This window comes from Schistocerca americana, chromosome 1, assembly GCF_021461395.2.
Source record: "Schistocerca americana isolate TAMUIC-IGC-003095 chromosome 1, iqSchAmer2.1, whole genome shotgun sequence".
Classification (NCBI taxonomy): Eukaryota; Metazoa; Arthropoda; class Insecta; order Orthoptera; family Acrididae; genus Schistocerca; species Schistocerca americana.
The window spans coordinates 886,152,068-886,168,775 of NC_060119.1; the positions used below are offsets into that span (position 1 = coordinate 886,152,068).

The 16,708-nt window shown below is 45.0% G+C and overlaps 1 protein-coding gene across 1 annotated transcript in view; it reads right to left on the reverse strand.

Annotated features, from left to right (window-relative positions):
- LOC124594932 (glutathione S-transferase omega-1-like) overlaps positions 1 to 16,708 on the reverse strand; it is a 102,682-nt gene that overhangs the window by 59,684 nt on the left and 26,290 nt on the right. The gene's annotated exons all lie outside the window — the stretch shown is intronic.

The window sequence follows — 16,708 nt, forward strand, 5'->3', positions numbered from 1 at the left end:
TAAGATTTACATTACTGGCAATTAAAATTGCTGCACCACCAAGATGACGTGCTACAGACGAGAAATTTAACCGACTGGAAGAAGATGCTGTGACATCAAATGATTAGCTTTTCAGAGCACTCACACAAGGTTGGCGCTGGTGGCGACACCTACAACGTGCTGACATGAGGAAAGTTTCCAACCGATTTCTCATACACAAACAGCAGTTGACCGGCGTTGCCTGGTGAAACGCTGTTGTGATGCCTCGTGTAAGGAGGAGAAATGCGTACCATAACGTTTCCGACTTTGATAAAGTCGGATTGTAGCCTATCGCGATTGCGATTTATCGTATCGCGACATTGCTGCTCGCGTTGGTCGAGTTCCAATGACTGTTAGCAGAATATGGAATCGGTGGGTTCAGGAGGGTAGTACGGAACGGCTGCAGTTACCCTTGACGCTGCATCACAGACAGGCGCGCCTGCGATGGTGTACTCAACGACGAACCTGGGTGCACGAATAACAAAACGTCATTTTTTCAGATGAATCCAGGTTCTGTTTACAGCATCATGATGGTCGCATCCGTGTTTGGCGACATCGCGGTGAGCGCACATTGGAAGCGTGTATTCGTCATCACCATGCTGGCGTATCACCCGGCGTGATGGTATGGGGTGCCATTGGTTACACGTCTCGGTCCCCTCTTGTTCGCATTGACGGCACTTTGAACAGTGGACGTTACATTTCAGATGTGTTACGACCCGTGGCTCTACCCTTCATTCGATCCCTGCGAAACCCTACATTTCAGCAGGATAATGCACGACCACATGTTGCAGATCGTGTACAGGCCTTTCTGGATACAGAAAATGTTCGACTGCTGACCTGGCCAGCACATTCTCCAGATCTCTCACCAATTGAAAACATCTGGTCAATGGTGGCCGAGCAACAATACGCCAGTCACTACTCTTGATGAACTGTGCTATCGTGTTGAAGCTGCATGGGCAGCAGTACCTGTACACGCCATCCAAGCTCTGTTTGACTCAATGCCCATGCGTTTCAAGGCCGTTATTACGGCCAGAGGTGGTTGTTCTGGGTACTTATTTCTCAGGATCTATGCACCCAAATTGCGTGAAAATGTAATCACATGTCAGTTCTAGTATAATATATTTTTCCAATGAATACCCGTTTATCATCTGCATTTCTTCTTGGTGTAGCAATTTTAATGGCCAGTAGTGTAGTGTTGACGTGTGTCGTGGACACAAAGCTCAAATATCAGTACTATTATGTATACAATATAGGCTACACATTTCTCCTGGATGATAACTTTTGAACTAACATATGAGGAGCGCCAAAGGCGAAGAGGTAGTTCATTTCGACTAAATGATCGTTGTAAATTTGTTGTACATCACACAGCAACTTCGTCGCTCGTAGCTTGTCTCCCTCTCATAGCACTCTCATACATATAATTCTGTGAGAAGCGGCCACAGATTTGCGCTCCAGTGGCATTTTTTGGGTTCCGTACCTTAACCAGTGGAAATTGAACCCTTAGAGGATCACTTCGTTGCCCGTCTATCTGCTCTCTGTATATCTGTCTGTCTGTCTGTGTACTAAGACCCCTATTTTTCAGGAACAGATAGAGATACCAAGTCGATGTGTGCGTCATGTGCTAAGGGTCTACGATCTCTTGGCGGTGAAACAAATTTAAACTTCTAAGTGAGTGCAATCAAAAGATACAGCCACATACGTCACATGTTTCGAAATTCGCGAACTCACTGATCAAGACCTATAGATGAAGTAAATATATCGGGCCTGGTGGTATACCGGTAAAGCGTAAGCCTGGAAATCGAGAAGTCGCTGGATCGAATCTCGGTTGGGCTATGGACTTTTTTTAACTAGCCTTCACCTATGAAGGAGGTGAGAGCCCGTGTTAAACTATATGCTCCCTTTCCCCGGTTGGATAATTTGTTACCGAGAGGAACGTCGCCGAAGTGGCGTGTAATAGAAAGACTTGCACCATGCTATTGAGCCATACGAAATTATTATTATCATTATTATTATTTGTATATACAATAAAGTTTGTACGGAACCTTTAGAGCACAAGTCCTACTCACACTCGTCTAGCAAGGATTAATTTTGAGACAGAGAGCATCCTCCGAAAGAACTCTACTAACAAGTACCATTAATGAGAAAAGCTAGATTCTGACCAGTAAAAAGGCTGTGTTTAAACATACAGATGACATCGAAGACAATCATGTGATTTTCCACGCATGTGATGTATCCATTCCAAGTCACATTAATACTGGTAATAATGATAGTTCGCTCGTGAATGCACCTAGAGGCACAACGCAGGTAATTCTGCAGCAATTTTGTGGTAAAAAAAGCAGATTAGGTTTTAGCAGCTCATCGACTATGGTGTAATTACAGGTGGAGAATGTTCAGAATGAAGAATTATCAAAACTATGGGGCAGGCAACGGACCGTATTCTTTCCCTAGCAACCTTGGCGGAACAGAGTCCTGAACGGCCACTCTCCCCAATGCGAGTCCTGTGTGCTGCCAATGGGCCAACTTTCTCGGCCAAGGTTTTGTTTACATCGGCTCAGCCAGAAGCAGTCGTACCATTTCCAGCAGCTGACAGCTAAACTATTTGTGACGAGGTAGGCAATCAGAGCACTGTATCCCACGTTATGCTACCCCATTCCCGAGTGATTGAGATCTACTTCTTTAGTTCACATCTGAGTCTGGGCCAATATATTTAATATTTAGAGGGACACAAGGCTGCTTTCTAGCCTGCAGCATTCTGAAACTATACCAAGCCTGATAATCACCGTCTTATCACTTTGACGAACAGTAGTGGATATACTGGGTGATCAAAAAGTCAGTATAAATTTGAAAACTGAATAAATCACGGAATAATGTAGATAGAGAGGTACAAATTGACACACATGCTTGGAATGACATGGGGTTTTATTAAAACCAAAAAAATACAAACGTTCAAAAAACGTCCGACAGATGGCGCTTCATCTGATCAGAATAGCAATAATTAGCATAACAAAGTAAGACAATGCAAAGATGCTGTTCTTCACAGGAAATGCTCAATATGTCCACCATCGTTCCTCAACAATAGCTGTAGTCGAGGAATAATGTTGTGAACAGCACTGTAAAGCATGTCCGGAGTTATGTTGAGGCATTGGCGTCGGATGTTGTCTTTCAGCATCCCTAGAGATGTCGGTCGATCACGATACACTTGCGACTTCAGGTAATCCCAAAGCCAAAAATCGCATGGACTGAGGTCTGGGGAGCTGGGAGGCCAAGCATGACGAAAGTGGCGGCTGAGCGCACGATCACTACCAAACGACGCGCGCAAGAGATCTTGCACGCGTCTAGAAATACTTTATTTTTGTTTTTTTTTGTTCTAATAAAACCCCATGTCATTTCAAGCATGTGTGTGAATTTTTACCTCTCTATCTACATTATTCCGTGATTTATTAAGTTTTCAAATTTATACTGACTTTTTGATCACCCGGTATATTTGAGTACGATATTGCAGTGCCTGTGTCAATCTGAATTACAATAGAAAGTTCCTCCGGGCATGCATGCAGTTAAATTGCATTGTGCCGGCCGCTGTGACCGAGCTGTTCTAGGTGCTCCAGTCCGGAACTGCGCTGCTGCTACGGTTGCAGGTTCGAATCCTGCCTCGGGCATGGACGTGTGTGATGTCCTTGGATTAGTTAGGTTTAAGTAGTTCTAAGTCTAGTGGACTGATGACCTCAGATGTTAAGTCCCATAGTGCTCAGAGCCTTTTCAACCAGCCTTAGGTTAGTTGAAGCGCCTAGAACCGCTCGCCCACTCCTGCCGGCAAATACATTTCGAAACGCCAATTAGTAACAAGAACCAGTATTTTGTGGATACGTGAACATGGCGATTTTAGGTGAGGGAGTTTTAGACTGTCTGGTACTGATAGGAGTTGGGCCTGTGCTACTTCATTCATAACACTGACAAACTCAGCAAACAAGTGATTTGTGTTCTGAAGTTGTCTTTCTGTTGTACGTTACTCGTTGCTTTCTTTCCTTACTTGAAATAAGTAAAGAGGCTACTCTGGGGCCATCACGCGGTTACAGTACGACTCCTATTGTCAATGCTGCATTAGCAGAAGCGGAAATTTCGAATGTAGACCCCCTATTACATTACCATCGTCATGCTGCCAATGTTGCACGACTGTTTTTCCAAAACTGCCCCGAAGTTGATGGAAAACCAGAATAAAAAGAGAAATCAAATCAGGATAGTTAATCCTCATCGTCGATAAGTGAAATATGTAGCAGTACTAGTGACTGCCATTATTTAACTAACATAGGTTATATTTCCATACTGAATTGCATATTCACCTATATAAGAAAGCTGTATGATAGCAAGTTGTCCATAACAGAGAGCGGGCGGTTGCGCCGTGTGTCATAAAACACCAGGAAACGGCCGCAGCAAATTTCAAGGAAAGAGCAGGCAACATGTGCAAAGGAACCCCGGCAGACCAGGCTCAACAGTCTTTGAGGAAGTCCGCCAAGGGTCATATGCCAATACACAACCCGTCTACCGTTGAGCCGCATGTACCGAATGGACAGAGAGAGAGAAAAAAAGTACACTCTGCCACATACCAGACCAAAATGCGAGTTAATATTGCATTATCTGTGCTATGTTGAATGTTTCGAGACTCTAGCTCATTGGGAAGTTAGTTTAAAGTCAACTGCAAAATTTGTACCGCACAGACTAACAGACAACAAAGCGACCTAATGAAAACGTGTTACAAGGATGCGTAATGAGACCGTCGCACTGCAACTTCCATGCGCGAACCATAGAGCAACCACAACCGCCACACCTTAGCAAAAAATCTTGTCGAGAACCAGAGAAAATTAGGATTCTACGTAAAATTGCTAAGTGGGTCGAATGGTTTTATTCAGCCACTCGACCAATCTGGCACAAAACGACAGCACAAGTTAGAGATCTCGCGTTATGAAATCGTTCATGCAGAAGGATTGTACAAACATACTGTCGTTTCACTGTCGCACAGACTTCCGTATGGAACATATAGTAATATTGTGAGACCTGAGTTTCTCCTGGCGTATACAACTTTCAAATAACTTCCGGGAATTCAGCCAGGTAACACTTTCAGCGACCGCCGATATTTCGGCGGGAGAACACCCCGCCATTTTCAAGGCAAACTGCAACGGACAGGCGGCGTACATGCAAATTTAATACCTCGGTTCTCGGACCCAAGCAGGAAAGATAACACACACACACTGAACACTAGTGCCACCAAAGATGGCCAAAGTCAGAGCTATCGATAGTGAGACTATGAATTCGCAGGTGAGGTAGCATTGAGTCTGTCCCTCTGTTTCTTGACAAGGGAGAGAGCCGGATTCCAAACAGAGTTTAAACAGAAACCTCCATCCCTGTTAACAAGGTTGCTCGCTAATTTAATCTCAACTGCCTCCCGAATCACACTGTCCCAATAGCTGGACGTGCATGCCAATATCTCGGTGTTATTATATAACATGGGGTGACCAGTGTCCAAGCAATGTTCGGCAATAGCAGGTGTATATCGTGTCCCTTGTAGCTGCGGCATGGCATATATTGGTCAAACTATCAGGACCGTGGAGGACAGATGTACTGAGCATAAACGGCACACACGATTACAGCAGCCAAATAGATCTGCTATTGTCGAACATTGCTTGGACACTGGTCACCCCATGTTATATAATAACACCGAGATATTGGCATGCACGTCCAGCTATTGGGACAGTGTGATTCGGGAGGCAGTTGAGATTAAATTAGCGAGCAACCTTGTTAACAGGGATGGAGGTTTCTGTTTAAACTCTGTTTGGAATCCGGCTCTCTCCCTTGTCAAGAAACAGAGGGACAGACTCAATGCTACCTCACCTGCGAATTCATAGTCTCACTATCGATAGCTCTGACTTTGGCCATCTTTGGTGGCACTAGTGTTCAGTGTGTGTGTGTGTTATCTTTCCTGCTTGGGTCCGAGAACCGAGGTATTAAATTTGCATGTACGCCGCCTGTCCGTTGCAGTTTGCCTTGAAAATGGCGGGGTGTTCTCCCGCCGAAATATCGGCGGTCGCTGAAAGTGTTACCTGGCTGAATTCCCGGAAGTTATTTGAAATATAGTAATATGCATCCCATGTGTAGAGAAGGAACTGAATAAGCTGAAGACAAGTAAGTCGCCAGATCAGGATGGAATCCCATTCCCGTTTAACAAAGGGTACTCTACGGCGTTGGTCCGTTACTGAACTTTCATTTATCGGGAATCTCTCGTCAGCGCAATGTCCCAAGCGACTGGAAAAAAAGCGCTGGTAACTCCTGTATGTAAGAAGAGTGCAAAAACGGACCTGCAAAATTACGAACCAATAAATATCCTTAACATCGATTTGCCCCAGAACTCTTCAATATAGTCTCACTTTGAATAAATTAATTTTTCTTGGGACAGAAAAGCTTCCCTGCACAAGCCGGCACGGTTTCAGAAAGCTCCGCTCTTGCACAACTCAGCGTTTTTCTCACATGATATACTCGAACTATGGATAGGTAGTTTTCATATTCGGAAATTTCCTAAAAGCGTTTGGAATGGTGCCCCACTGCAGATTCTTAACAAAGGTACAGCACATGGAATATGTTCCCAGATATGTGTGTGGCTCGAGGACTTCCCCAGAGACAAGGTATCGTCAGGAACGCACTAGGCAAGTGGGACAGAAACACGATTATTCTCCATGTATATGTTTTTACCCGTGGTCTAGGGGTAGCGTCTTTGATTCATAATCAAAACGTCTTCGGTCCCGTGTTTGATCCCCGCCACAGCCTAAATTTTGATAAATAATCAGCATTGGCGGCCGAAGACTTCCGGCATAAGAAGTCAGCCTCATTCTGCCAACGGCCTTGTCAAAGAGGGCGGAGGAGCGGATAGAGGTTCAGGGCACTCTCTTGTCCTAGGCGGAAGAATCAGCAATGATCAACGACATGAGGAAGCAGAAGGCAATGGAAACCACTGCATTAAAGACACGTAACGTGTATCCACAGGACATGTGGCCTGTATTTGAAGAAGTGTCATGATGATCTCTCCATTGGCAAAAGATTCCGGAATAGTCCCCCATTCGGATCTCCGGAAGGGGACTGCCAAGGGGGAGGTTACCATGAGAAAAAGATTGAATAATAAACGAAAGGATAACGTTCTACGAGTCGGGGCGTGGAATGTCAGAAGCTTGAACGTGGTAGGGAAACTAGAAAATCTGAAAAGGGAAATGCAAAGGCTCAATCTAGATATTGTAGGGGTCAGTGAAGTGAAGTGGAAGGAAGAGAAGGATTTCTGGTCAGATGAGTATCGGGTAATATCAACAGCAGCAGAAAATGGTATAACAGGTGTAGGATTCGCTATGAATAGGAAGGTAGGGCAGAGGGTGTGTTACTGTGAACAGTTCAGTGACTGGGTTGTTCTAATCAGAATCGACAGCAGACCAACACCGACAACGTTAGTTCAGGTATAGATGTCGACGTCGCAAGCTGAAGATGAACAGATAGAGAAAGTGTATGAGGATATTGAAAGGGTAATGCAGTATGTAAAGGGGGACGAAAATCTAATAGTCATGGGCGACTGGAATGCAGTTGTAGGGGAAGGAGTAGAAGAAAAGGTTACAGGAGAATATGGGCTTGGGACAAGGAATGAAAGAGGAGAAAGACTAATTGAGTTCTGTAACAATTTCAGCTAGTAATAGCGAATACCCTGTTCAAAAATCACAAGAGGAGGAGGTATACTTGGAAAAGGCCGGGAGATACGGGAAGATTTCAATTGGATTACATCATGGTCAGACAGAGATTCCGAAATCAGATACTGGATTGTAAGGCGTACCCAGGAGCAGACATAGACTCAGATCACAATATAGTAGTGATGAAGAGTAGGCTGAAGTTCAAGACATTAGTCAGGAAGAATCAACACGCAAAGAAGTGGGATGCGGAAGTACTAAGGAATGACGAGATACGTTTGAAGTTCTCTAACGCTATAGATACAGCAATAAGGAATAGCGCAATAGGCAGTACAGTTGAAGAGGAATGGACATCTCTAAAAAGGGCCATCACAGAAGTTGGGAAGGAAAACATAGGTACAAAGAAGGTAGCTGCGAAGATACCATGGGTAACAGAAGAAATACTTCAGTTGATTGATGAAAGGAGGAAGTACAAAAATGTTTCGGGAAAATCAGGAATACAGAAATACAAGTCGCTAAGGAATGAGATAAATAGGAAGTGCAGGGAAGCTAAGACGAAATGGCTTCAGGAAAAATGTGAAGACATCGAAAAAGATATGATTGTCGGAAGGACAGACTCAGCATACAGGAAAGTCAAACCAACCTTTGGTGACATTAAAAGCAACGTTGGTAACATTAACAGTGCAACGGGAGTTTCACTGTTAAATGCAGAGGAGAGAGCAGATAGGTGGAAAGAATACATTGAAAGCCTCTATGAGGGTGGAGATTTGTCTGATGTGATAGAAGAAGAAACAGGAGTCGATTTAGAAGAGATAGGGGATCCAGTATTAGAATCGGAATTTAAAAGAGCTTTGGAGGACTTACGGTCAAATAAGGCAGAAGGGATAGATAACATTCCATCAGAATTTCTAAAATCATTGGGGGAAGTGGCAACAAACGACTATTCACGTTGGTGTGTAGAATATATGAGTCTGGCGATATACCATCTGACTTTCGGAAAAGCATCATCCACACAATTCCGAAGACGGCAAGAGCTGGCAAGTGCGAGAATTATCGCACAATTAGCTTAACAGCTCATGCATCGAAGCTGCTTACAAGAATAATATACAGAAGAATGGAAAAGAAAATTGAGAATGCGCTAGGTAACGATCAGTTTGGCTTTAGGAAAAGTAAAGGGACGAGAGAGGCAATTCTGACGTTACGGCTAATAATGGAAGCAAAGCTAAAGAAAAATCAAGACACTTTCATAGGATTTGTCGACCTGGAAAAAGCGTTCGACAGTATAAAATGGTGCAAACTGTTCGAGATTCTGAAAAAAGTAGGGGTAAGCTATAGGGAGAGACGGGTCATATACAATATGTACAACAACCAAGAGGGAATAATAGGAGTGGACGATCAAGAACGAAGTGCTCGTATTAAGAAGGGTGTAAGACAAGGCTGTAGCCTTTCGCCCCTACTCTTCAATCTGTACATCGAGGAAGCAATGGTGGAAATAAAAGAAAGGTTCAGGAGTGGAATTAAAATACAAGGTGAAAGGATATCAATGATACGATTCGCTGATGACATTGCTATCCTGAGTGAAAGTGAAGAAGAATTAAATGATCTGCTGAACGGAATGAACAGTCTAATGAGTACACAGTATGGTTTGAGAGTAAATCGGAGAAAGACGAAGGTAATGAGAAGTAGTAGAAATGAGAACAGCGAGAAACTTAATATCAGGATTGACGGTCACGAAGTCAATGAAGTTAAGGAATTCTGCTACCTAGGCAGTAAAATAACCAATGACGGACGGAGCAAGGAGGACATCAAAAGCAGACTCGCTATGGCAAAAAAGGCATTTCTGGCCAAGAGAAGTCTACTAATATCAAATACACGCCTTAATTTGAGGAAGAAATTTCTGAGGATGTACGTCTTGAGTACAGCATTGTATGGTAGTGAAACATGGACTATGGGAAAACCGGAACAGAAGAGAATCGAAGCATTTGAGATGTGGTGCTATAGACGAATGTTGAAAATTAGGTGGACTGATAAGGTAAGGAACGAGGAGGTTCTACGCAGAATCGGAGAGGAAAAGAATATGTGGAAAACACTGATATGGAGAAGGGACAGGATGATAGGTCATCTGCTAAGACATGAGGGAATGACTTCCATGGTACTAGAGGGAGCTGAAGAGGGCAAAAACTGTAGAGGAAGACAGAGATTGGAATACGTCAAGCAAATAATTGAGGACGTAGGTTGCAAGTGCTACTCTGAGATGAAGAGGTTAGCACAGGAAAGGAATTCGTGGCGGGCCGCATCAAACCAGTCAGTAGAAAAAAAATAAATATATATATATATACATGACCCGAAGGGCAGGGTGAGCAGCAACCTTCAACTGTTTACTGATGACGCTGTTTTGCGCGGGAGGATGTTCTAATTGAGTGACCGTAGGAGGATACAAGATCACATAGACGAAATTTCTAATTTATATTATGTATGGCGTCTAGTTCTAAAGAAGTTAATGCAAATGAGTGAGGAAAAAATCCCGCACTATTCGAATACTCCATTGTAGTGAGCTGCTTGACATTGTAAAGGCTGTTAAATACACTCCTGGAAATGGAAAAAAGAACACATTGAGACCGGTGTGTCAGACCCACCATACTTGCTCCGGACACTGCGAGAGGGCTGTACAAGCAATGATCACACGCACGGCACAGCGGACACACCAGGAACCGCGGTGTTGGCCGTCGAATGGCGCTAGCTGCGCAGCATTTGTGCACCGCCGCCGTCAGTGTCAGCCAGTTTGCCGTGGCATACGGAGCTCCATCGCAGTCTTTAACACTGGTAGCATGCCGCGACAGCGTGGACGTGAACCGTATGTGCAGTTGACGGATTTTGAGCGAGGGCGTATAGTGGGCATGCGGGAGGCCGGGTGGACGTACCGCCGAATTGCTCAACACGTGGGGCGTGAGGTCTCCACAGTACATCGATGTTGTCGCCAGTGGTCGGCGGAAGGTGCACGTGCCCGTCGACCTGGGACCGGACCGCAGCGACGCACGGATGCACGCCAAGACCGTAGGATCCTACGCAGTGCCGTAGGGAACCGCACCGCCACTTCCCAGCAAATTAGGGACACTGTTGCTCCTGGGGTATCGGCGAGGACCATTCGCAACCGTCTCCATGAAGCTGGGCTACGGTCCCGCACACCGTTAGGCCGTCTTCCGCTCACGCCCCAACATCGTGCAGCCCGTCTCCAGTGGTGTCGCGACAGGCGTGAATGGAGGGACGAATGGAGACGTGTCGTCTTCAGCGATGAGAGTCGCTTCTGCCTTGGTGCCAATGATGGTCGTATGTGTGTTTGGCGCCGTGCAGGTGAGCGCCACAATCAGGACTGCATACGACCGAGGCACACAGGGCCAACACCCGGCATCATGGTGTGGGGAGCGATCTCCTACACTGGCCGTACACCACTGGTGATCGTCGAGGGGACACTGAATAGTGCACGGTACATCCAAACCGTCATCGAACCCATCGTTCTACCGTTCCTAGACCGGCAAGGGAACTTGCTGTTCCAACAGGACAATGCACGTCCGCATGTATCCCGTGCCACCCAACGTGCTCTAGAAGGTGTAAGTCAACTACCCTGGCCAGCAAGATCTCCGGATCTGCCCCCCATTGAGCACGTTTGGGACTGGATGAAGCGTCGTCTCACGCGGTCTGCACGTCCAGCACGAACGCTGGTCCAACTGAGGCGCCAGGTGGAAATGGCATGGCAAGCCGTTCCACAGGACTACATCCAGCATCTCTACGATCGTCTCCATGGGAGAATAGCAGCCTGCATTGCTGCGAAAGGTGGATATACACTGTACTAGTGCCGACATTGTGCATGCTCTGTTGCCTGTGTCTATGTGCCTGTGGTTCTGTCAGTGTGATCATGTGATGTATCTGACCCCAGGAATGTGTCAATAAAGTTTCCCCTTCCTGGGACAATGAATTCACGGTGTTCTTATTTCAATTTCCAGGAGTGTATTAGACATGCCGTTTCAAAGCGATATGAAATGAAATAAGCATGTAAGGATTGCAGTGGGGAAAGTGAATGATCGACTTTGGTTTATTGGGAAAACTTTGGGAAGTCTGGTTAATCTGGTTTGTTACCTGTTAGTTCGATCAATACGCTGGTATTACGGAGATGCGTCGAGAACTCAAATGGGAAACTCTGGAGGAAAGGCGACATTCTCTTCGGCGAACACGATTGAGAATATTCAGAGAAACGGCTTCTGATGCCGTAAAAGTACATTTCGCCTAAGGGCCACGAAGATAAGAGAAATTAGGGCTCGTTAGGAGGCATGTAGACAGTCGTTTTGCCCTCGCTCTATCTGCGAGTGGAACAGGAAAGGAAGTGACTGGTAGTGGTACAAGGTACTCTCCACCACCTATCATAAGGTGGCTTGCGAAGTACATTTGTAGACGAAGAGGAGATTTTTTAAATTAGAATGTGGTGACAGATTATAGTGCCAAAAGCGTAGGAATTCGTAGGTAGCGAATCAAATTGTGAACAGCTCGGTAACATCAGCTCCCAGAGAGAAAATATCTTAGTGGAATTGTTGTATGAGCGGTGCGCCAGTGGTGTATTGATTCGGTAGCGGTAGGAGCTGCGAAACAGAGCTATGTTTGTTCGTCTGCGGTTAGAGCCATGAAACGCAAGTAAGCTATGTCGAGCGTCGGAAGAACCGGTTCGATAACTATAGGAGCAGCGGAAAAGCGAGATAAGTGAGTGTAGACATACAGAATGTGTCGGAAGCGATTATACCTAAGCGCCAAGTGAGACCAAGAGTTTACGTACCACAAGCACTGATTATGTTAAGAGACTGCACATACACTATGTGATCAAAAGTATCCGGACACCCCCAAAAACATACTTTTTCATGTTAGGCGCATTGGGCTACCACCTACTGCCAGGTACTCCATTTCAGAGAGCTCAGTAGCCATTAGCCATCGTGAGAGAGCAGAATGGGGCGCACCGCGGAACTCACGGACTTCGAACGTGGTCATGTCATTGGGTGTCATATGTGCCATACATCTGTACGCGTGATTTCCACACTCCTAAACATCCCTAGGTCCACTGTTTCCGATGTGATAGTGAAGTGTAAACGTGAAGGGACACATACAGCACGAAGGCGTACAGTCCGACCTCGTCTGTTGACTGACAGAGACCGCCGACAGTTTAAGAAGGTCGTAATGTGTAATAGGCAGACATTTATCTAGAATAACACACATGAATTCCAAACTGCATCAGGATCCACTGCAAGTACTATGACAGTTAAGCGGGAGGTGAGAAAAATTGGATTTCATGGTCATGTGGCTGCTCATCAGCCACATATCACGCTGCTAAATGCCAAACGACTCCTTGCTTGGTGTAAGGATTGGACGATTGAATATGGAAAAACGTTTTTTGGAGTGACGAATGACGGTAGACAATGGGACGATCCAATGGCAGGGTGTGGGTATGGCGAATGTACAGTGAACGTCATCTGCTAGCGTGTGTAGTGCTAACAGTAAAATTCGGAGGCGGTGGTGTCATGGTGTGGTCGTGTTTTTCACGGAGGGGACTTGCACCCCTTGTTGTTTTGTATGTCATTATCACAACACAGGCTTACATGGATGTTTCAAGCACCTTCTTGCTTCCCACTGTTGAAGAGCAATTCGAGGACGGCGACTTCATCTTTCAAAACGGTCGAGCACCTGTTCATAATGCACGGCCTGTGGACGGGCCAGCACAGAGTCCTGACCTGAATCCTACAGAACACCTTTGGGAAGTTTTGTAACGCCGACTTCGTGCCAAGTCTCACCTACCGACATCGGTACCCCTCCTCAGTGCAACACTCCGTAAAGAATGGGGCTGCCATTCCCCAAGAAACCTTCCAGCACCTGACTGAACGTATGCCTGCGAGAGTGGAAGCTGTGATCAAAGCTAAGGGTGGGCCAACACCATACTGAATTCCAGCATTACCGATGGAAGGCGCCACTAACTAGTACGTCATTATCAACCAGGTGTCCGGATACTTTTGATCACATAGTGTATATAACGAGTGTATTGAATGTGACGAAGCGAAGCATACAGATGAAGCATCCTGTAGTGCGGGCAAGGAAATATCACCCGATGAGGCTTTTGAAATAGGGCCATTGAGAAAAGTAAAGACTGAGATAAAACTCAAAGCCAGTAAAATAAAATAAATTCTCAGAGTGAATATTTGAATATTGAAGAAAGAAATGTCATTAGGGTGACATGTATGGCACACAATAACGTATTTCACCTAGTAGAATTAATAAACAGCGGTTCAGTTTCAGAATGGAAGATTTATTTAGACCCCTTTACTATGGTTTCAACGTTTTCTTCAAAAGCAAATACTGACAAACTAAACAGGTTATCTATGGAAACATAAATATCAGGTACAATAATATCTGGTAACGCTAGAGCACCAGTTATACGTTGGTGAGGTAACTGACAAAGGAGAGAAGGTGTATGAATACCTAGATGATGTCGTAATACACGTTGTAACAGGTATAAGTGCAGATATTTTTATATGTGGTACATTAATATATTCACCTCAGTGTGTTGGTTACTTTTTTCTCTGTATCGAACACCCATGCCACAAACACATCACAAACTTTACGACCTGATGTTTTGTGCGTAGCTGTAGGTGCACCACTAACTGGAATTTGCCTGTCAGTACAGACTAACCGTTTCGCGTCCACACCTCAACACCTGACCTGCTGGCCAGTAGAGGCCCCCCGCCCCCTCACCCCCTCCACATGCATGGCCGCCCACATTTCCACCCGCGCTGCCCCCGCCAGTCAACTCGCACGCTAATCGTTCGCTTCTTTTGTCAGTCGACTCGACTGAATCGAGTTATCAAGCAGTTGTACTTTGCTACGTAGCACGCGCATCCGCGTCATCGTGTTTTATACGTTTCTGTCTGGCACATACCTACGAGTAAAGTCGAGGCCTTTTTACTGATCTCGATACGTTATTTTGTCTGGCATTTGTTCGAGAAAAGTCGCGAATATTCTACTGTTTTGTGATTAAAAAGAGACTAATTGGAGAGATTCTTCAATACAAGCAAACGAGCGACTTAATGGCTTAGCTCTGTTGAACACTCACTCAGACATTGATTGTCCTATTGACGATGTAGTTAATCAATTTAGCAAGAAGAATAGGCGCATATAATTCATAATTTAAGGAAGAAAACCACAATTGTAACTTTTTTATATCATAAGATGGTATTGTCTTGCATATGTGTATAACCAGCTTAAATAAAACTTTCTTAAACTTTGCATGTGGCTTGATTATTTTTTATTACGGTAAAAGTAAAGGTAGCTCAAGATATCTTTAGCGCCCTTTCCTTGAGGTTTTTCTGTATCCGCCATTGCTTGGAGGTACCAGCCAATCTAAAAATAACGTAAATACTTACGTAATGTTGTTCCGTACACTGTCTTCAGTCACCAACAGAAATATCTGTACTTATACCTATTACACCCTGTATTAGGCTCATAAGTAAAGGACCATGTGAGGAAGCTTGAGGAGATCTTTGAGAGGCAAAGTCTCTAAAATTTCAAATTGCAACTAGATAAATGTGAGTTCCTGCGCAAGCACGCAACACTTTTGGGGCGTGTTCATAAAGTAAAAGGGTTAAAGCCTTGTCCAAATGAGGTCGAGGCTGAAAAACCGTATCCACAGACTACTTCACAATTAAAAGTATTTCTGGGCCTAAACGGAGACTATCGTTGTATCATAAACAGTTACAGTAAAATTGCAAAACTTCTATACCACTTGCTGAAGAAAGGAGTGTCACATAATTGGGGACAGAACAGGAAGAGGCATTCGACGGTTGAAGGAAAACCTGTGAAGCTTTCTGATATTGCAGTATCCTGACTTTAGTCAAGGGTTTATTGTTACAACTGATGACAGTCAGAGCTCGATCATCGCAGTTCTAAGCATGGAAAAATGAGCAGTGACTTGATTGTTGCTTACGCATCTACAGCATTAAACAAAGCAGAACAGTCATACAGCACTATAGAGAGGAAAATATTGCTGAAATGAGAAGAACATTATTAGCAAATTCTGTATAAAGGTGGCAAGCGAAATCAGGTCGGAGATGCCCTCTCTAGAATTCAAAACCTGAGGACAGCTATTAATGAAATTGAAGACAATAAAAGAGACTCGAGAAAGATAAACCGAAACGGCTGGGACAGCTGGGGGGAGGGGTGGGGGAGGGGAGCGGAAGTTTAAAAGCCGTTCCTGAGGTCGTAAACGATGGTAAACGGCGTTGTGGAGAAGGCGAGATAAGCGGAGCAAGTAACACCGACCTTGTGGACGAAGGTGGTACGTGGGTAATAACAGGGAGCACGACCGTGCGGAAACGAGCTGCTACTTAGAATCTAGCAGAAAAGAAAGCGACCCTGAAGAGCAACCATGATTCTCCGGTCTGCAGTCCTCAAGGAATAGGGAGAACTTACGGTAGACTGGGGAAATACTGTACATGGGATGGAGTGAAAGCCGATATAGAACTGTATGCTTGCCGCCGCTAAAGCTGTCAAAAGAATAAAATTACACAGACTAAAACTAAAATGCCAATAGAAATAACGAAGATCCCTGAATGTATCTTTGAAAGATGTACTACGGATATCGTTGACCAGCTTTGTCAAAACCGAGCGAAGTGGCGCAGTAGTTAGCACACTGGACTCGCATTCGGGAGGAAGACGGTCCGAACCTGCGTCTGGCCATCCTGATATTGGTTTTCCGTAATTTCCCTAGATCGCTTCAGACAAATGCCGGGATGATTCCTCTGAAAGGGCATGGGCGACTTCCTTCCCCATTCTTCCCTAATCCGATGGGACCGATGATCTCGCGCTTTCGTCCCCTCCCCAAAATCGACCTACCAACCGACTAACTTCGTCAGACAGATAGGAGTAATAAGTACATCCTTGCCTTCCAGGCTGCA